A 22,114-nucleotide genomic window follows, 5' to 3' on the forward strand; every position below is an offset into this window, starting at 1 on the left:
ATACATTTATTGCTTTAACATTATACTGTCTTGACTGTAATGTTCCTGCTCAAATATCTCTATCATGCAGATGACAATCTTATACCCATTAACCTACTTGATACCTCATAATGAAATTATACCAAAACCAGAGCAGAAGCATAGGCCTTCTTATTGGGGTAGCCCAAAAGTTTTTTTGTTTTTTTCCATAAGATGGCTGTAGTAGCACTTAGTTGTCTTTAACTTCATTCAAAACAATTTTGTTAGATTGTATTGTGTAAGCTGTCATATCAGCATACATTAAAAAAAAAACTTATCAAAATTGGTGAATTTTAGTGTAGCTGTTTTAATATTAAAGATGGAAGAAAAAAAGCAACATTTTTGGCATATTATGCTTTATTACTTCAAGAAAGGTAAAAACACAACTGAAACACAAGAAAAGATCTGTGCAGTGTATGGAGAAGGTGCTGTGACTGATCGAATGCGTCAAAAGTAGTTTGCAAAGTTTTGTGCTGGAGATTTCTCACTGGATGCTGTTCCATGGTTGGGTAGACCAGATGAAGTTGATAGTGATCAAATCGAGACATTAATTGAGAACAATCAATGTTATACCACAAGAGAGATAGCTGACACCCTCAAAATATCCAAATCAAGTGTTGAACATCACTTGCATCAGCCTGGTTATGTTAATCGCTTTGATGTTTGGGTTCCACATAAGTGGGAAAAAAACCTGCCTGACCATATCACCTCATGTGATTCTCTACTGAAACATAACAAAAATGTTCCGTTCGTAAAACAAATTGTGACGGGTGATGAAAAGTGGGTACTGTACAACAATGTGGGATGGAAGAGATCTTGGGGCAAGCGAAATGAACACCGCCAGTCGCATCAAAGGCCAATCGTCATCCAAAGAAGGTGATGTTGTGTATATGGTGGGATTGGAAGGGAGTCCTCTATTATGAGCTCCTTCTGGGAAGCCAAACGATTAATTCCAACAAGTACTGCTCCCAATTAGACCAACTTAAAGCAGCACTCCATGAAAGGCGTCCAGAATTAGTCAACAGAAAACACATAATCTTCCATCAGGATAATGCAAGACTGCATATTTCTTTGATGACCAGGCAAAACTGTTCCAGCTTGGCTGGGGAGTTCTGATTCATCCGCTGTATTCACCAGACATTGCAACTTTGGATTTCCATATATTTCGGTCTTTACAAAATTTTCTTAATGGAAAAAAATTCAGTTCCCTGGAAGACTGTAAAATGCACCTGGAACAGTTCTCTGCTCAAAAAGATAAAACATTTTGGGAAGATGGAATTATGAAGTTGCCTGAAAAATGGCAGAAGGTAGCGGAACAAAAGGGTGACTACGTTGTTCAATAAACTTCTTGGTGAAAACGAAAAATGTGTCTTTTAATTTTACTTAAAAAACAAATGAAATTTTTGGCCAACCCAATATTTTATAACTCAGATTTCTAACATTCATCCATTCATTTATTCAAAAACTATTTATTTAGAATCTCTCAGGTTCTAAGGACTATGCTTGGCACAGGAGATTCAACAGTAAATAGGAGAAAAATGGACCATCCCCTCACTGAGCTTCAGCCAAGTAGATACAGTACACTCTTTCTTCATCATACCACCTTCTATTATTCCCTTATTTCATCTTTAAAGCATCACTCCAATTATCAGAGTGATTTTTAGATGTCTAGTAAATGCTATTTGCATACCTTTATTTTTTTGTTTGATTTTAAACACCCAAACTCAAGTGGCAGAATGCTAGCTAGCACTTCTCTCTATAGCATATAGAACACCATTGACTTAAGAAAAGAGTGAAAATGTACCTTGCGCTTTTTTTTTTAAAGATTTTTTTGATGTGAACCATTTTTAAAGTCTTTATTGAATGTGTTACAATACCGCTTCTGTTCTATATTTTGGTTTTTTGGCCGCGAGGCATGTGGGATCTTATTTCCCTGACCAGGGATCGAACCTGCACCCCCTGCATGGAAGGCAAAGTCTTAACCACTGGACCGCCAGGGAAGTCCTTGTACCTTGAGCTTTATAATTTTCTATAGATTTATTAATTTGCCTTCACCTTCCCGCACTGATAGACTTTTGTTATCCTTCCAATATTTACTTTATAAACAATGCTTCAATTAATATCATTCCAGTAGATAGATAAACAACTGGTTTTTGCATGTTTCTCTTTTAAGAAGGCCTTCCTCATGTGTACCTAATAAACTCATCTTCACCCTTGAGAGAATCCCTCACTCTTTCTCTCTGAAGATGTTTTCCACCCATTTTCCTTGCTGACAATTCATACATACTTCAATGCCTATATTAGTATTCTAGGGCTGCCTTGACAAAGTGCCACAGACTGCATGGCTTAAATAATGGAAATTTATTTTCTCAGACTTCTGGAGACTGGAAGTCCAAGATCAAGGTGTCAGCAAGTTTGGTTCCTTCTGAGGCCTCTGTCCTTGGCTTGCAGATGGCCACCTCCTCTCTGTGTCCTCATATGGTTGTCCCTTGATCTCTGTTATCTATGTCCTAATATTCTCTTCTTATAAGGACACCAGTCACATGGGATTAGTGTCCACCCATATGACCCCACTGAAACTCTTTAAAGGTTTACCTCAAATATAGTGACACTCTGAGGTACTGGGGGGTAAGACTTCAACATACAAATTTAGAGGACACACAATTCAGCTCACAACAGTGCCACTGGTTTGCTTATCTGCCCTCCTGTCAGGTGTGTGAACCCATCCAATGGCAAGGTCAACTGTCAATGGCCTGTACCTGGTCCATTGTAGGTATTTGATAAATGTTGGCTGGATCAATCAGACTATGAATGTTGCCGAGCATAGAAACCAAAAGAGTACAGAACAGAAGGAGGAGGAGATGAAAGGAGAATTTCAGGAAAGGTTTCATGTGACATTGACTGAACTTTGAGGAAAGGGTGGATTTGTACCTACAGAAGACAGACTCCCATCCCAAAGTGGAAGAATATATCCAGAATCATGGAGGTTGACATGATTTGACAGATTAATGGAATGGTAAGGAAAATCAAGACTTTCAGAACTGGTGGGGACCTATAAGTCATCTAATCCAAAGGGATGCCTCCATCATCTCCACACAAGGTTACTCAGCTTCCCCTTGAACATCTGCAAACATGAAGTGTACTTGTTCCAGCTGTGGGGTTGAAGTATTTCAGTCACTACCATGGTATCTACCAAATTTTCCTCATTCAAATTTGATCTGAATGAGTTTGGCCACATTTGCATATCATATCTCTTATTTCCTTGACTGATACTTTTAAATTTAATTCTCATTTTTTATACAGTGCATTTAAAATGAAACTTTATATTATTACCACAACTACTTGAAAAACAGTGTCTGTTGGCCTCAATAGAAGGTATCAGTATAAAGAAAGCCATAACTATACCTATTATTATTATTATTTTTTTTTTTTCAGTACGTGGAACTCTCACTGTTGTGGCCTCTCCCGTTGCGGAGCACAGGCTCTGGACGCGCAGGCTCAGCGGCCATGGCTCACGGGCCCAGCCGCTCCGCGGCATGTGGGATCCTCCCGGACCGGGGCACGAACCCGTGTCCCCTGCATCGGCAGGCGGACTCTCAACCACTGCGCCACCAGGGAAGCCCTATACCTATTATTATGAATATAACTACACACATGTACTAAAAACATGCCATTTACCATAAATGCTAGGTAAACCACACTTTTGGAAAAATATATTAGAATAAACCTCTTTAGGTGAAGTTTAAACTAGTCCATTTCCACTCGGCTATCTTAGTAAATGCAACATATACAAGTTATTACAGGGAAGAAATCCTGATTTTGGGTGAAGGTAGAGTATGTTGGGGATGAACAGTTGGAAGAGAGTCAGTCAATGGAAGAAATTTCCCTGGAATTATCCCTAAGTGCAGTGGCCAATAGAAAGAATATCATTGCCATGGCAACACTAAAAGGTCAATCCCTTTACTTAGAAACAGGTTCCTCCTAGTTCATGCTTTAATTTAAACTCAAAAATAATAGAACTCTATTTTAAGTGATTAAATACAGATTAAACATTGCCCCTACAATCTGATTTCCTCTCTAAATTTGCTCAGCAAATCCTTTCTCCATAAAGAGTAGAAAGGGAAATCTCTAACCAGCTCCAATTTGAATGAGGACTTAAAAAGCTTTTGCCTAAAAGACTCCTGAATTCCTAGTCCTGGCTAATTTCAATTTGCTTTGTGACTTTGATCAATCATTTTGCTTCACTGAACCTCAGTTTCCAAGCCTGTGAAACAACAGGATTGTGGACTAGACCAACAGTTCTCAGAGTGTGGTCCCCAGAACAATATCATGGGCACCAGCATGGAACCTGCAAGAAATGCACACTCTTGGGCTCCACGCCATATATACTGCATCAGAAACTCTGGAGTGGGGTGAAGCAATCTGTGTTTTAACCAGTCTTCCAGGTGGTTCTCATACTAAAGTTTGAGAGTCACTGCACTAGAGGATATGCAAAGCTCCCTTGGCTCTGCCATCTGTGAAGTGCTGTGATCTTGTGCTCTTTGAATGAGAGGGAGCAAAAGAGACCCTGTGTTACCAGTAGGAGGGGAAACTGGCTGGGTTGAGCTGCTTGAAGAATGGATCTACTCTTCGGAGGAGAGTCGCCTGGCCTAACTAATGACTACAAATCCCATGGGGAGAAAAGCCTGGGAAGGGTTACTCTGGCCCCCTGGAAAGGAAGTGGTGACAATATGGGAGAATTCTCTCCTGGTGCTTAGGGATGGGAAGAGTAGGCAGATAATGTCTTTATTAGGAACAGCCTGGCATGCATCATGCACCGTGTATACAAACAGGAGTGGTGTGTGATTTGGTCCCAGGAAGAGGGTTCCCAGAGATATGAAAACTCCCATAAACCACTGTCCTCATTGTTTTCCTTCTCCTAAATTTTAGTAAGAGTAGAGTTTTTAGTGAATTGGGAAGCTGTGGGGAGGTAAATCAATGCAAGACCAAGGGAAGAGAAAGTTCCACAATAGCTGAGGCCATGAGGCATTTTCTGTCCCACAGATTCCTAAGGGAGAAACAATTTCCCCATCAAACAAATTCACCACAACCCCAGTGGAGCCTGCGCAGATGCACAGGTGGCTGGGTGGGAGCTGGAGAGGTGGTGGTAGGGAGGAGGAAGAGGCAGAGAGGAATTCTCACGCCATCTAGTGGCCAATGAAGCAAGGCTCTTGTCCTAACAGTCACATCCAAGGATGACTGGCACTGAAGCATCTTGTTTAAAAGAAAGCCTACAATACAGTTTAATTGCCAATCCCCAGGGAATTAAGTAAACCCTGAGTTCCCCACCATGCATGAGCACAAAGTGACAGCCCTGATGGTAATGGCAGAGATTAGTGGGCAGGAGGTTGCCAAGTGGATCAAAGAATCCTGAATATATTAACAATTCCTTTCCATTGAAAAGAACTCCACCGTTTACATGTGAAATAGCCCACTCCATCCTCACGTTAACCCTGAGAAGCAGGCACTAAGGGAAGAGCCATTCCCCCTTTTGTAGATGAGAAAACTGATGTCCAGAAAGATGTGACTCAAAGTCTCATAGAGCAAATGGCAGGGACAAAACACCAACCCCAAACAGCTCTGTCCTTTAACACCAAGCCCATAGTTCTCTCAGCCAAGGTAAAAAATACTCTGAGAAGATCAGGGCATATGAAACCCAGAAGTCCATCCCTTCTCAGAGGCATCACCCTAATATCCCAGAGAGTTTGCGGCTTTCGAACGCCAGAATCAAAATCAATATTTCTACCATTTTTTCCCCTTAGGTGCTCTCCTGCTTTCTATCCTGAAGAATATAGAGATAAAAGTTCTTTCCCTTATAGGGTCTGTAAGTGGATTGGGGGAGCCAGGATTCAAGCACAGTGAACAGTTAAGTAAGATGACACGATCATATGAAATGACGTACCAGATTGGTTGGAAGAGACTGCAAATGCTTAGATACTTTAGGGACAAGAAAAAAGTAAGGTTCCTCACCAAACAGAAAACAAAGCTCTCAGTTGAGCAAATTGAGGATGAGAGCCTTGGTCCCCCTTGGGCCCCTGCTCTATCCCTACACTAAGTCTTGGGGACCGCTGCAGAATTCCTACTCCTTCTTTTGCTTTGATTCACCTCCTCACACAAAATGTATTTTCTAGACAACCATGTAAACTAGATTGTGACATTTTGCCCATTACAACTCTCCAGTGGCTCTCCGTTGCACCCTGAGAAGAACACAGAAAACTTTCACCATGGGCATGGACCCTAGTTGATCCTGCACTTGCCTCTTGCTCCTTTGGCATGCCTTTTCCTGCATCATTCACACCTCCCTGCCACACTAACCTTCAGACAGATCCCACAGTGAGCCAAGCCAGGTGCTGCTCCCGCTATCATGCAGCTGATTTTTCTCACACAGTAAAAGCATTTCCTTGAAGTGCAGGCATGTTCCTTCAGGTCTCTGTGTAACCATTACCGTCTCAGAGACCCCTTCCTCCACCATAACCACTATATTGCTCCTCCTTCAATTCTCTACCACAGCAGCCTTTTCCCTTTCTCTTTTCTTCTCATTTCCTACTCATCCAATGAAAAATGACTTATTTGATGGTTCCCTTATTTATTATCTATTACCCCAACTCGAATATAGGCTAGAATAGAAAAGATGGTTTCTGTTGTATTTGCAGTACAGGACTGAGATCAGAGTACGTACTCAATAAACATTTTCCCTCTGTTACCAGGACTCAACACAGAACCATATCAATGGATATGCATTGAATATATGTTGTCACCTCACTTAAGGAAAAGGTGAAACAGAAGTTCAATAGAGAAAATGTGGTCATTTCAGTAAATGGTACTGTGTGGGTTAATGGGATATCTACCTTTAAAAAAGGGGGTGTACAGAGATGGAAACAACCTAAGTGTCCATCATCAGATGAATGGATAAAGAAGATGTGGCACATATATACAATGGAATATTACTCAGCCATAAAAAGAAACAAAATTGAGCTATTTGTAATGAGGTGGATAGACCTAGAATCTGTCATACAGAGTGAAGTAAGTCAGAAAGAGAAAGACAAATACCATATGCTAACACATATATATGGAATTTAAGAAAAAAATATGTCATGAAGAACCTAGGGGTAAGACAGGAATAAAGACACAGACCTACTAGAGAACGGACTTGAGGATATGGGGAGGGAGAAGGGTAAGCTGTGACAAAGCGAGAGAGAGGCATGGACATATGTACACTACCAAACATGAGGTAGATAGCTAGTGGGAAGCAGCCGCATAGCACAGGGAGATCAGCTCAGTGCTTTGTGACTGCTTGGAGGGGTGGCATAGGGAGGGTGGGAGGGAGGGAGACGCAAGAGGGAAGAGATATGGGAACATATGTATATGTATAACTGATTCACTTTGTTATAAAGCAGAAACTAACACACTATCGTAAAGCAATTATACTCCAATAAAGATGTAAAAAAATAAAAAATAAAAAAGGGGGTATAGAGCACCTACAATTCTCAATTACTGCTGGTAGGCTGTAAATTAACACAGGCACCTTGGTAAACTGCTTGGCAATATCTTCTGTAAGTGAACATACCCAATAACCTCACAATTCTTTTCATGGTTATATACCCAAAAGCTATATGGAGGAATGTTTCCCCCCAGAGAGGTACAAGAATGCTCATAGCATAACTATTGGTAATAGCTATTAGTACTATCACTAGTAGTGTTAATAATCCCCAAATTGGAAATAAGCTAAGTGCTCATAAACAGTAAATTAATAAACTTTGATATATGCACAGAATGAAGTGATATTAAGGAATGAAAAAGAACAAATTTCTGCTCTACACAGAGTATTGTTCCCTCTATTTAAAGTTCAAAAACAGACAAAACTAATTTCTGGTGATATGAATCAACAGAATGGTTAACTTTATGGGACAGGATAGTAACAGACATGGGGTTAGGGTGGAGTTTTAGTGTACTGATATTATTCTCTGTCCTCATCTGGGTGCTGGTTCCATAGTTGTGCTGCCTTTGTGAAAAATCATCAAGATGTACACTCAGAATTTGTGCACTTTTCTATATATGTATACTTCAGTAAAAAATAAATTACATAAACAAAAATATTTCTTGGATAAAGGAAGAAAGATGGAAAGAAGAGGTAGTAAGAAGGAAGGAAGGAAGGAAAGAAGGAAGGAAGAAGGAAGGAAGGAAGGGAGGGAGGGAGGGAGGGAGGAAGGGGAAGGAGAAAAAGAAGAAAACAAAAGGAAAGAAATAAAATAATATTGATCCACTTTTGTTACTTCTCATCAAAGTACTGGAACTCCCACCATCTCACTGTGGGTACCTCACCATCAACTATGTCCAGTTCTGCATTCAATCCTCACCTACTTCTGGAAGTCTGTGTCAGTATCTGCCACATGGGTCCCCTCTCCTGACCCCTTCCTACTACCTGTCACCTCCCTATCTGGCAAAAGTATCTGATGCATCAGACCGAGCCCAGATGTTTTAAACTAGTTCCCTCTTATCTTCTGTGGAAAGCCATGTCTGGAAAGAATATAGGGTTTGACGCTAAATTGTCACTGACGTGGCAAAATCACAGAGATGCATGCTCAAGAGGAAGGGACACTGGAACCAGATCACCTGAGGAATGGTTTATCCAACGGGGAAAATTCAGTCTGGGAAAAAGAATGGATGCATATGTGCTGGGAACACTCCCTACTTCGCCGCTCTCTCCTGTCCCCCACCACCTCCTAACGGGAAACTCCTACAGCCCAGGTCTTAAGAACTGACAGTTTAAAAGTGCCCTACGTTGTTTTGACTAGAGCAGGTTACGATAGTCTAAATCAGCGGGACACAAATCTTGCTGCTATCAGATTCACCGAGGGAGCTTGTTCAAAATATATTCTTCAACCTTATCCCAGACTTACTAATTCAGAAACTCTGGGATCTATACTATTTAGCAGGTTTCCTAAATTGGTCTCCAGCAGGAGAGCACAGGGGTTAAGAGCATCTATTCTCAACAGTCAGATCTCTGTTGGAATCCCAGTTTTATCACATCCTTTTTGTACAGATTTGGGCAATTTATTTAACTTTATCAGCCCCGCCTTCCTTATTAGCAAAATGGAGATGATAACTGGATTTATCTTTTAGGGCTGCTTTGAGTTTTAAATGAAATGCCAGGTCTAGCATGATGTTTGACAAACACAAAGTGCTGAAAAATGTCGTGCAGCATGTCCACTACTGATATAAAAATCAGTACAGGTATTTGGAAACCACTATTTTAAAAGACTTCTCCCCCACTATCATTTACACAGAGGATGTTAGCACAGTGATTATTGGCTTAGGCTGTGTATTGACAAATTCACATACTGGTGATATGCGCTCTGTCCCCATATCATTATCACTTTGGAGAATTTTCCTAAGAGATATTTATTTATTAGACTGTAAGCTAAGTGAGGGCAAGGTTCAGATCTACTTAGCTTACCATTACATCAGATATATTTAGCTTTTTATGTATCATTGTGCCTGACACACCATAGGCATGCAATGTTGCATGAATGAATGCATAAATTAATGATTGAAGCATGCGCAATCATATAGTACTGCCTCTCAGGGTTATGTGACCATACAGTTTAGAGTTCAAAGAAAGAAAAAAAAAAGTGTCTGGTCAAAATTCTCTCTAGGGAATCTAAGACTCAAGGGATTGCCAATCTTTGTAAATGAAAATACAAAATGGATGCCCAGCTACACATCTGAATTTCAGGTAAACAAAAAAATGGCTTTAATCGATAGTATAAATGTGTCCTATACAAACTGGGGGCATACTTATACTAAAAAATGGTCATTATTTATCAGAAATTCAAATTCAATTAAGCCTCCTTGTGTTTTGTGTGGCAACCCTAAAGATCAGTCTAGTCCAGGGTTGGAAATGAGAAACTATTAAACATGATGGGGGTGGTAGTTAAAAAAAAACTCAGTACTTCATAAAGATCTGAGTAACTCTGTGTGTGTGTGTGTGTGTGAGAGAGAGAGAGAGAGAAGGAGAGACAGACAGACAGAGACTCAGATTATTAAAGCCTTTTATGGCAACAAGTAAAAGATTATAATTTTAACCATTATGTTTAGTTTCTTGCCAGTTTTCTTACAACAGAACGGTTTCAGGTTCTCAGTTAATCCTTTCTTATGCTGATTTCTTTAACTAAAACTGAGGCCCATGTTTTAGCTAACAAATAATTAGCCTTCATAAAAGATATGTAAACAAATCATTGACTCATGAACCTTCTAATTGTTCTCACCTATTACTTGATCTAAGCTCATAATGCTGCCATAAAAGAGATTCACATGCCACTGGGGGATTAAATAGATTATCTTTAAAGTCATTCCTCTATCCATGAGTTATACATTCATAAACATTCGCATGCCTTCTTGTGTAATCACATATGTTCAAACACATTTTTGAGAAATACACTGTCCAGAAAAAGGTGTTAAATAAGATGTTTAAAGGGGAGTTTTGTGAGACTAGGGACCATACCTAGAGCTTCCATGCTTCCTCGCATGGCCTATGATGACCACTTTACTTAATGCTGTCTGTGACTCCCCATTCCTTGCCCTCTTAATCCCTCTTACACTACTCTATTTTTTTCTTTTTTTAATAACATTTATGAACTTCTGACTTACTATAAAATTGACTAACTTATGGCATGCATTGTTTATTTTTGATCTCCACTTACAAGATAAGCTTGTTCTCAATAGATGGCCAGTTTAGGTGCAAACTCTGTCTTAAGTGCAAAAAAGAATTGTTGATGACAAGAATATTTAAGACCCACTGCCCATCTAATATTATCTTTACCCCATGTGTCAGAAATACCTAAAAATGACCTGGTCCTGCAATACTCTTACACAAAGCACTACCTCTCCATTTCTATTCTCTGCTCCCATGAATAATTTGGTAGGAGGCAACATAAGATATGGAGTAAATATGATTCCAATGACCTGTATTTCAACTCCAGCTCTATTAAACACCTCTGCAATTTCAAACCAATCATAGCATGGTTCATTTTCTCATCTGTGCAATGACAGGATTGTGCCAACTGAACTCAAAGATACCCTCTATATCTAAAGGTACTCTGACTTAAAATTCCTGAAACTTCCCGTCAGTGTTACAACCACCAGAAACGAAAGGCTGAAATAAAAATGGTGTATGTTTCTGGGAAGAGGCAAGGTAAGTGAAGTAATGACATCACAAGGAACCAGAGAAAGTGGGACCTATTACAAAATTCTGTTGATTTTACACTTTGTAGTGGACCAGCTGTGTGCAGAGCTGAATCTAGAAGTAGGAGAAATAGTACACTGTTGTAAACCATTAGAAGCAGCAAATATTGATTTAAAGTAATTTGTTATAATTACTTTAACACATAATTTTGTATAGTCAATTACTCCATACTTATGATATAATAGCGCCTTGTTTATAATAATGACAATAATAAATTCTAGGACTTATTGAAAACAGACAGTGTGCCAAAATCATTTTGTACACACTATCTAATTTGACGCTCAAAAGAGTCCTTGTGGAGGTACTGTGTATAATCCCCATTTCACAGATGAAGAAGCTGAGGCTTAGATGATTAACTAATGTGCCCGTGATCACATGATTTTTAAACTAGAATCTGGAGGTTGAGTTCAAGTAGGTGTTGCCAGGGCATGCACCCTGATCCCACTCAACTGCTTTCTCTCTGCTCTGGTGGTAATCATTCTGTGTCCTGGTTAACCACATTATCTTTCTCCATCACTAGTACTGCTATGTCCTTGAACACAGGTAGAGATAATCCTTCACCCCTGCCTGTGCTTAGTCCAAGGGAAAGTTTGGTCCATTTATAATGAGGGCGGAATGTCTGCTGTGATAACTTGAGAACACATGATACTTAGCTTTATCTCTTCACATACCTCCTAAGAGTTTTGCCTGTATCTGATTTGATTTCCCAAATTGTGCCAAACAATGATCAGATGACACCTAGGAATTTAGTAACATGCATTAAATTACTTAACTGGTGAGACTTCAAGCCCTTAAAAAAGAGAAGAGGAGGTTTGGGGATAATGAGTTTAAATATTGGCTTAGTCTATAGATACATGAGAAAAGGACTGAAGTAATCCTGGAAACACTGACTTAATGCAAAACTGATGTTAAAGGCCATTAAGGGAAAGCCCCTCCATTTAAAAAAATTCATTCATGGATGTACTCATTCACTCTACAGATAGGAATTAGATGCTGGGAATTCAAATGTGAACAACAAAAATGTGGTCTCTCTCCTGAGGTCTCAATCCTGTCTTATGCTGGCTCCTCTAAACAGGAGCTTATAATGTGTTTGTGAGTGTGTGTGTGGAGGTGGGGGAAGCATAGAAAGAATACTGATTTATAGAGTGGCATGAAAATGTTGCTGTAAGAAAACTTCAGAGGTCTGTGGAACCCAAGAAGAAATGCATTTAGCTCAGACTTTGATAGAAGTACGTTGATCAGAAAAGACCTTCAAGGACTTACCTGGTGGCTCAGTGGTTAAGAATCTGCCTGCCAATGCAGGGGACATGGGTTCGAGCCCTGGTCCAGGAAGCTCCCAAACGCCACAGAGCAACTAAGCCCGTGTACCACAACTACTGAGCCCGTGCGCCTAGAGCCCATGCTCTGCAACAAGAGAAGCCACTGCAATGAGAAGTCCACGCACTGCAAAGAAGAGTAGCCCCCACTTGCCGCAAACAGAGAAAGCCTGCATGCAGCAACGAAGACCCAACACAGCCAAAAAAAAAAAAAAAAAAGAAAAAAACATCATTAAAAAAAGAAAAGACCTTCAACATGAAATGATATCTGAGTTCAGACCTGAGAAGACAAAGGAGTCAGGAAGGGGAAAATGGGTAAGGCTGACACTATCCTCTGCCAAGCAAAAAGTTATTCTCCTCCCCACTCACTCCATTTTTTTTTTATTTTTTTATTTTTTTTTTGGTTCAGAGATGTTGAGTCTAGGATGTATCAATGCAAGTCTACCATGGAGACAATGACATTCTGAAAATGGTCTCTTGCTACCTGTTTAGAGAAAGGCACAAAGAACCTGTCTGCCTCATGTAGAAAACTGCTTCATGCCTCTGAAAGTTGTTGTATAAATGGAAGCTGCTGTGACTATCTTGTTACTGTGAGGCACGGACCAACAGAATCATGAAGCTGACATTCTCAGAATCCTTATATTATTGAGTTACTGAATTAGTGCTAATAAACATTCATTTTTAAACTTATCTTCAGGTGAGAAAAATAAATCTCTATTTGTTTAAGCCACTGTTGTGATTTCTGTTACCTGTGGATGAAAACATTTCCAATCAAATAAGGGACTGAGGGGTATAAAGTGGTTGAAGTAAAGGGCTTGAGGATTAAAAATACATTAACATATTTCAGGATATAAAAAAAGCTTCAGAGGAGTTGGAATGATCATAGGCAGTTTAGGTGGAATGATAAGAGAAGAGAGGGACCATAGCTTGCCCAGCTTTTATTCTCCTTAATTCAGAAAATATTTAAGGAGGAACTATTTTCTGTTGGGTTCTATTCTGGGCACTGGGATAGAGCCCAAATAAAACAGACAACAATCCTTGCTCTCATGGAGTTAGCATTCTAGGGGGTTAGGAAGTGCTGGGCTTGGTGCAGTTTTAAATAAAGTAGTCAAGTAAGACGTCATTGAAAAGGGGACCCTGGGACTTCCCTGGTGGTGCAGTGGTTAAGAATCCACCTGCCAATGCAGGGGACATGGGTTCAAGCCCTGGTCTGGGAAGATCCCACATGCCACAGAGCAACTAAGCCCGTGCGCCACAACCACATAGCCTGCACTCTAGAGCCCACAAGCCACAACTACTGAGCCCATGTGTCACAACTACTGAAGCCCACACACCTAGAGCCCGTGCTCCACAACAAGAGAAGCCACCGCAATGAGAAGCCCGCACATGGCAACGAATAGTAGGCCCTGCTTGCCGCAACTAGAGAAAGCCCGCGTACAACAGCAAAGACCCAACACAGCCAAAAATAAATAAATAAATTTATTTAAAAAAAAAAAAAGAAAAAAGAAAAGGGGACCTTTGCACAAAGACCTAAAGGAGATGGGAGAGCAGACAAGGTGAATAGTCAGCAGAAAAGCAATCCAGGGAGGGGGAGCAGAAACAGCAAAGCCCCAAAGAGAGACTGTGCCTGGCACTTTCAAGCAATGAGGAATGAGGGGGAGTGTGAACTGGAGGGAGCGTCTTAAGAAATAAGTTCAGAGGAGTAGTGGGGAGGGGAGCATTGTGTAGGGCCCTTTAAGTCATTGCAAGGTTTTGGCTTTACTTCAAATGAGCCACAGATATGTCAGGGGCTGAGGGAGGGGGCTTTGATCAAGGCACAGCATGATGTGTTACTTCTCACAGAATGACACCTGTAAAGTTCAAAATAGATAGAGGGGAGTGGGGGCAGAAGTACGGAGACCAGTTGTGGAGCTACTGCAATAATGCAGGTAAGTGATGAGAGTGGTTTAGACAAGGTAGGGCTTGGTAAACATGGTGAGAGTATTTGGGATTTTTTAATCTTTTTCTGATGACTGAATGCCAGGGTTTGATGATGGATTGAATGTGAGCTATAAGAGAAAGAGAAGAGTCAAGACTGATTCCAAGGGATGCACACTGAACGACTGCAAAGGTATAGATTTGTGATTTATAAAGAAATACTGGGAAATACTGTGGGGCGATCAGTTTTGTTTTGGCTTTGGCAATTAAAATGTTACTTAGGTATGTAAGTGGAGATGTCAAACATGTGAGTGGATGTATGAGTCTGGAATTTAGGAGAGAGTCTTGGGCCGGATATAGAAGTATGAGCAATCTTCCAAGTAGAGATGGTATTTAAAGCGACGGGACTGGAAGAGATCACCAGGAGGGTGAGAGAAGGAAAAGCAGAATTTCAAAGACTGACACCTGGTGCATTCCAGTGATAAGAGATGCCAGAGATGAAGAGAAACAAGCAAAAGAGACTGAGAAGGGGCACTCTGGCAGAAAAGGTAGGCGTTATGGTGGACTGGAAGCCAAGCGAAGAAAGTATTTCAGGAAGGAGAGAATGAGTAATGAGCTGATATCACACTTTGAGTTAGTTAAGGCTGAGTTTAGATTTCCAATCTACTGATTCATTTCTTTATATATAAGTTTTTACATTCTTTTTTATAATATTTATTTTATTTATTTTTTGGCTGAGTCAGGTCTTGTTTGCAGCATGGCGGGGGTCTTCGTTGAGGTGTTCGGGATCTTTCATTGCGGCTCTCGGGCTTCTCTCTAGTTATGGCGTGCAGAGTTTCTCTCTCTAGTTGTGGCGTGCGGGCTCCAGGGCGCATGGGCTCTCTCTTTAAGGCATGCAAGCTCAGTAGTTGCGGCACACGGGCTTAGTTGTCCCACTGCATGTGGGATCTTAGTTCCCCAGCCAAGGATTGAACCCATGTTCCCTGCATTGGAAGGTGGATTCTTTACCACTGGACCACCAGGGAAGTCCCTGCAATCTACTGATTCTAACTCTAAACACAAGGGAAATGTTGGAGTGGAGTCACCAGCCCCAACTTGCTTCAATCGCCAATTCAATAAATCACTACAATGTTTTCTATTCATTTGGCAGAATGAAGAAGGGATAGAATTGGAGTCCACTTTCTGGAAGTCAGAGAATAATAACATTGTCAGGATTAGAGGATGTTTAGGGCATGGTAATTTTTCCTTTTTTTTTTTTTTTTTTTTTAAGATTAAACAGTTATTCTTCAAAAAAGACAGAGACTGCTTTTCCCACAAGTTGATGAGCCAAGACTACTCAGGAAGCATACCAGCAGGATAAGACGGCCCTGACGAGTCTTTATCATATAACCATGCATGTCAAATAACGTAAGAAATTCCTAAGACAGAGGAGGAAAAAATTAGCCTCAGCTTTGTGCATCATTAATGACCAAGAAGGAAAAGAAAGCCATCTCTCTCCAGTATGGAGAAATGATGGAGCAACAAACTCTTATCATACCACTCTCTGGCAACCAGTCAAAACGAAGGAAAAAATATGCAAGTCGCACACGTACTCTTCTGCACATGCAGGGTGAGACAGGAGAAACTAGAGCTTCAAAGCTTATTTTCTGGGGATGGGAAGCTAAACTATTGTGTGTGTGTGTGTGTGTGTGTGTGTGTGTGTAAATTCTGGAAGTTGTGGCAATGTCAAACACATTTTCTACACTGACTCTCTTAGCATCTTAACTTGTGCCTGCACATGTTCCTTTTGGCTTTTAAAACATGAAATGACCTTTTATCAACTTTTTGTATACAATATCAATGAATTTTGGCACTGAGAACATTCAGAAAAGGACTATACTAAACTTTCCCTTAATTTAAGAAAGTCCTTTTATTTTCAGAAATAGAGAACTCAGTTACGTTAATATTAAATAGTTCAAGATAACTTACTATTTTCAAATATTCCAAAGCACATTCAAAGCATCTAGGAATACATAATGGTTGACAGAATAATTATGTGTGCTTACAATAATTATTAAAATAGGTCCCCTAAGGACTTCTATCCCACCACATTTGGCTAGGCCTATTTAACAGGAACCACAAAGGGTTATATCTGGAAGAAGCTATGGTGATACAACTGAATTTTGTTAAATCTAACATAAATAAAATAATTTCGTGTTAAAAAGTACTCTATATATATTGTTTCTTGTTACTGTTGTCATAATGATTTACTGCCAAAATCTGATTGAACTTTTCCAAATTCTGTGTAAGTTAAAGAGATTTGGCTCAAGTTGTAAATTTGTATTATGTGTAGAAAGAATGCGTTTCTGATATGATCTGCATATCTACTGAGGTTAAGGTCAAATCTCAAAAAAAACACCAATTTTAGAGCTGGAGAAAAACCTTAGAGATCATATAATCCAAACCTTTTATTTGACTTAGGTGGAAAACTACAGAGAGGATAAGTGACTTGCCTAAAGCTATACAGCAAATTAGCAAAATCTATAATTATATTTCACTTATTAAGAATAAGGGTAGGGCTTCCCTGGTGGCGCAGTGGTTAAGAATCCGCCTGCCAATGCAGGGGACATGGGTTCGAGCCCTGGTCTGGGAAGATCCCATATGCTGCGAGCAACTAAGCCTGAGAGCCACAACTACTGAGCCTGAGTGCCACAACTATTGAAGCCCGCACGCCTAGAGCCCGAGCCCGTGCTCTGCAACAAGATAAGCCACCGCAATGAGAAGCCCACGCACCACAGCGAAGAGTACCCCCTGCTCGCCGCAAATAGAGAAAGCCCACGCTCAGCAATGGAGACCCAATGCAGCCAAAAATAAATAAATAAATTTATAAAGAAAATAAAAAATAAACATCCATTTAAAAAAAAAGAATAAGGGTAAACAGTCACATGGAAAGATGGTCAATATCGCTAATTATTAGAGAAATGCAGATCAAAACCGCAATGTGGTACCACCTCGCACTGGTCAGAATGGCCGTCATCAAAAAGTCTATGAATAGGGCTTCCCTGGTGGTGCAATGGTTGAGAGTCCACCTGCCAATGCTGGGGACGTGGGTTCGTGCCCCGGAAGACCCCACATGCCGCGGAGCGTCTGGGCCCGTGAGCCATGGCCACTGAGGCTGCGCGTCTGGAGCCTGTACTCCGCAATGGGAGAGGCCACAACAGTGAGAGGCCTGCGTACCACCAAAAAAAAAAAAAAAAAAAAAAAAGTCTATGAATAATAAATGCTGAAGCAAGTGTGCAGAAAAGAGAACCTTTCTACAGCTGGTAGGACAATAAATCAGTGCAGCCACTATGGAGTGGTTTGGAGGTTCCTTAAAAAACTAGAAATAGAACTACCATATGGTCCAGCAATCTCACTCTTGGGCATATATCTGGAAAAGACAAAAACTAATTCGAAAAGATACATGCACCTCAATGTTTATAGCAATACTATTTATAATAGTCAAGGCATGGAAACAACCCAAGTGTCCAACAGAAGACTGGTTTAAGAAGATGTGATATGTGTATGTGTGTGTCTGTGTGTGTGTGTACATACACACACACAATGGAATCTTACTTAGCCATAAAAATAATGAAATATTGCCATTTGCAGCAATATGGATATACCTAGAGAATATTACACTAAGTGAAGTAAATCAGACAAAAATAAATATTATATGATATCACTTTTATGTAGAATCTAAAAAAATAATACAAATGAATCTATATACAAAACAGAAACAGACTCACAAACATAGAAAACAAACTTATGGTTACCAAAGGGGAAAGGGAAGAGGGAGAGAGATAAATTAGGAGAATGGGATTAACAAATACAATTTTTATATATAAAATAGATAAGCAACAAGGATTACTGTATAGCACAGAGAACTATATTCAATATCTTGTAATAACCTATGGAAAATATTCTGGCATACACACACACACACACACACACACACATATATATATATATCCCTTTGCTGTACACCTGAAACTAATACAGTATTATAAATCAACTATACTTCAATTTAAAAAAAAGAATAAGGGCAATTTCCTTAGGTAAGTCCCTCTTTTCTGAATGTAAATTCAGTCTAGTCGGACATATTCCAAGACTGTTGTTCTATTTCCTTACTGTTTACCAAGAAGTGAAGCTGGTACCTTTTAACATTCTTTGGTCTATCCATGATGATAATCACTTGGGTTTGTAGAAAACTTCATAGAGTTTCCATTAAAAAAGCACTCACACATCCATTTTCTAACATGACCCTATACATGAGTATAAACAAATAGAATTAACGTGATCTCAGAGAGGGGAACTGAGGCTCAAGTTTAGTGATTTATCCTATTTGACCTAGCCAGGTCATGATGGAGCTGAACTAAATTCAAATAGATGGTTCTAAAAGAATCAAGTGACCTGAATCCAGTTCTTAATTCCATGACCTAGATTCAATAAACAATATTGCCCTTCCATGCCCTGTGGTTTGAGGTCTTCCAAATCCATTCAATTCCTTGCTAAGATTACTGATCTGAAAGAAGCAAATGAGAAAAACCCAAGTTTAGGTTTGTCTTTGTTATTTATGCACATGATGTGTGAGCTCCATCTACATTATGCAAACAAAATATACATATATATATATATGTATTTTTTTCCCCCCCAAATCTTCCCTTCTTCCAATGAGCTACTAAATAAGATGGTTTATTTCACATGATTGATTACAGGGATTCTGCTCATATATCCAAGGGCTGACATTTTAAATCACATCTTCTTTTCAATTGAAGAGAATAAAATGATTTTCATATCTTGACATGATTGATTATTTGGAAGCTGAAGCCAAAATCTATAAGAGTTCAATCTATGGCTCCCACCAGCTGATAGCATATTATCAGACCTTATTAAGATCATGCGTGACTTGCAACTATAGCTTTATATCTGACAGTAAGCAAATATAATGGCCTTTCGCCTTTAGATTGCACATTTGTATTAATGTGGTGGTTGGTGTATCTATTTATGAAAGGATTATAGGTGATGTAAATTTTACCTTTACAGATAAATGATAATTCCTTTGTGTTTAATCTCCATAAGAGATTGGGGAAATCTAAAATACCAATGAGGCCGAATGTTTATCAGAGGCAGATCTATAAAGATTCTCTAATAGCAAACTGCTAGTTCCAGTAGGATACCTCTTCCTTATTTTTCTGAGGATCTCTTACTTTAATCCAAACCCTGAGAAGTACCTCAACTATAAAGATGAGTCACCAGGGCATACAAGCTGAAATTTATACACTCTGGTGTAAGTCAACTTATTGAAAGAGGTTTCATTCATCTGAAGTTACATAGCAGGATATCTAACGTAGAGACCAGCCAGTGTTTTGAGGGTTGGCACGTTTATGGGAAAATCAATGTTTAAGTTATCGTTTCACCTGCTTTAATTATAACACCAATTTTCTTTTTGGATGATGCAGATCAAATAAAAATGGGTCATGTCTTTTCATTGTAAACACCACTCCATAAATCTGGGCTCTGTCGTTGCAGGACTCTCTACAGACATTCAAACTAGCTCCTTTGTATCTAGAGTTAATTTCAGTTGTGAGGTTTCCAGGGTCAAATAGCAAGTTTACTAGTAACCACATAGATAACATCCATTAAGAGGACACCCAAATCACTCTAAAGGAGACCAAAAATTCAAGCTCTCTGCTAAGAATTAAATAAGTAAAAACTTCTCTTTAAAAAAGTTATTCAGTAGACTATAAACATCTTGAAGGAAGAATCTACATCTCTTTCATTTACATACTGCACACATCTCCTAGAGATGGGTGATGAATTCCCATCCTACAAGCACTGTTGTAAGTACTAGAGATATGATGGTGAACAAAAATGGTGTGTGGGGCCCCTGAACTCAAAGAATTTACTATCCCAAGGGTAGACACTATAACTAAACAAAAAAGTAAAGAATGATGAATGCTATGTTACAGAAAATAAAGCTTAGTACAGGAACACAAGCAAAGGCCTCAGTAAAGGATGTTTCATGGATGCCAGGAACATGAAGTAGCATCCTGGTGGATAAGGTGAAGATGTGGAGACAAGTATTCCAGGAAGAAGGAGTGGAATGTAGAAAGATGGCATGGGGAGCTGGTCTTAGAGCTGTTTTGATAGACATGGGCCAGAAAAGGAATGGCCCTACAAATCATGATGGAAAAGTTTCACTTAATCCTGAGGTATACAGAAGTCATAAAAGTGTTTTGAGCAGGAAAGTTACATGACCACCTTTGTGTTTTAGAATGTAGTAATGGGCATTAAGTGGTTCTAGAAAGAATTAATGAAGGCATAAAAACATTATTACTATTAATGGTAAGAATGACTAACATTTTTGGACACTTCTGATTCTCTAACTTTTCCTGATCAATAATCTTATCAAAGTATCCTTTAGTGAAAATGATTTAGATATCCATATTTCAAAGATGAGAAAACTGAGACTCCTAGTAATTCAATGGCTTTTCTAAATGTCACAAATCTAGTTAATTATGAGTCACTATTTGATACAAATCACCCTGTTCCCAACTCTCTAAAATGATATGGCTTGCTAAAATCCCCAAAACCTGATAAAAATATCAAATTGGAGAAAACTAACTATAAATTTCCAGTGCTGAGAGAAATTTAAAACTCTGTTCCCTCACTATTAGATTATCTTAAAGTGATTTTACTACTCAAAATATCTGAAGAATTACCTGGACATTATAGTAAGAGATCAGTTAATATTCATTAAATGGATATTGAGTGTTTTGTGTAAAAGTTTTGCTCTTACCATTGTTGTTTTTTGTTTGTTTGATTGATTGATTGACTGAGGGGTTGATTTCTGTTTCGGTTATGTGGTTGGTGGGATCAATAAAAGTTTGATTGTCAACCTGAGCTAACAAACTGTCAAACAGAAACATTTTAAGTGGAAACATACCGATACACCACAGGCCACCATGAGAAAATACGCCCTTGAGAATTTACAGGAAAACTGGAGAGAACTGTAGACTTCCACAGAACAGAAATCTGGGATTGAGTACATAAAATCTAGAGATTCTTGCTGTAATCTGGGCTAGAAACAGTTGCACTGAAATCATATTCCATATTTTCCTATTACAATGTTTGTCTTTCTTCCCTAGTAAACTTCTCTACAACCATGGCTGCATCCATCCTCTCCACTGTCATGACTCACATATTTATACTGTCAACATTGATCTCACCAATCAGCACTAGATTCAGTTCTCCAAATTCCTATAGACTTTGCCATAAGGATGTCCCCTACTCTCATATTAAGTAGTGCCAACATTTGTTCCCACTCTACCTACACAAACTTGTCCTTATGTCTTTTAGTCATGGCATCATCAGCATCAAATCTTCAGACTAGAAATTTCTAGAACTACCTTTGTCTACACCTTATCCAAACTACCATCACTCATATCTAAGGAATCTCTAAGACCAGTTAATTTTACATTCTTAATGGCCTTGTCCCAAACCCCTTCTTTCTACCCCCACTGCCCCATCCCACCTTTATAGCTGAAGTCACTAAAAC

Source organism: Globicephala melas, chromosome 6 (assembly GCF_963455315.2).
Source record: "Globicephala melas chromosome 6, mGloMel1.2, whole genome shotgun sequence".
NCBI lineage: Eukaryota > Metazoa > Chordata > Mammalia > Artiodactyla > Delphinidae > Globicephala > Globicephala melas.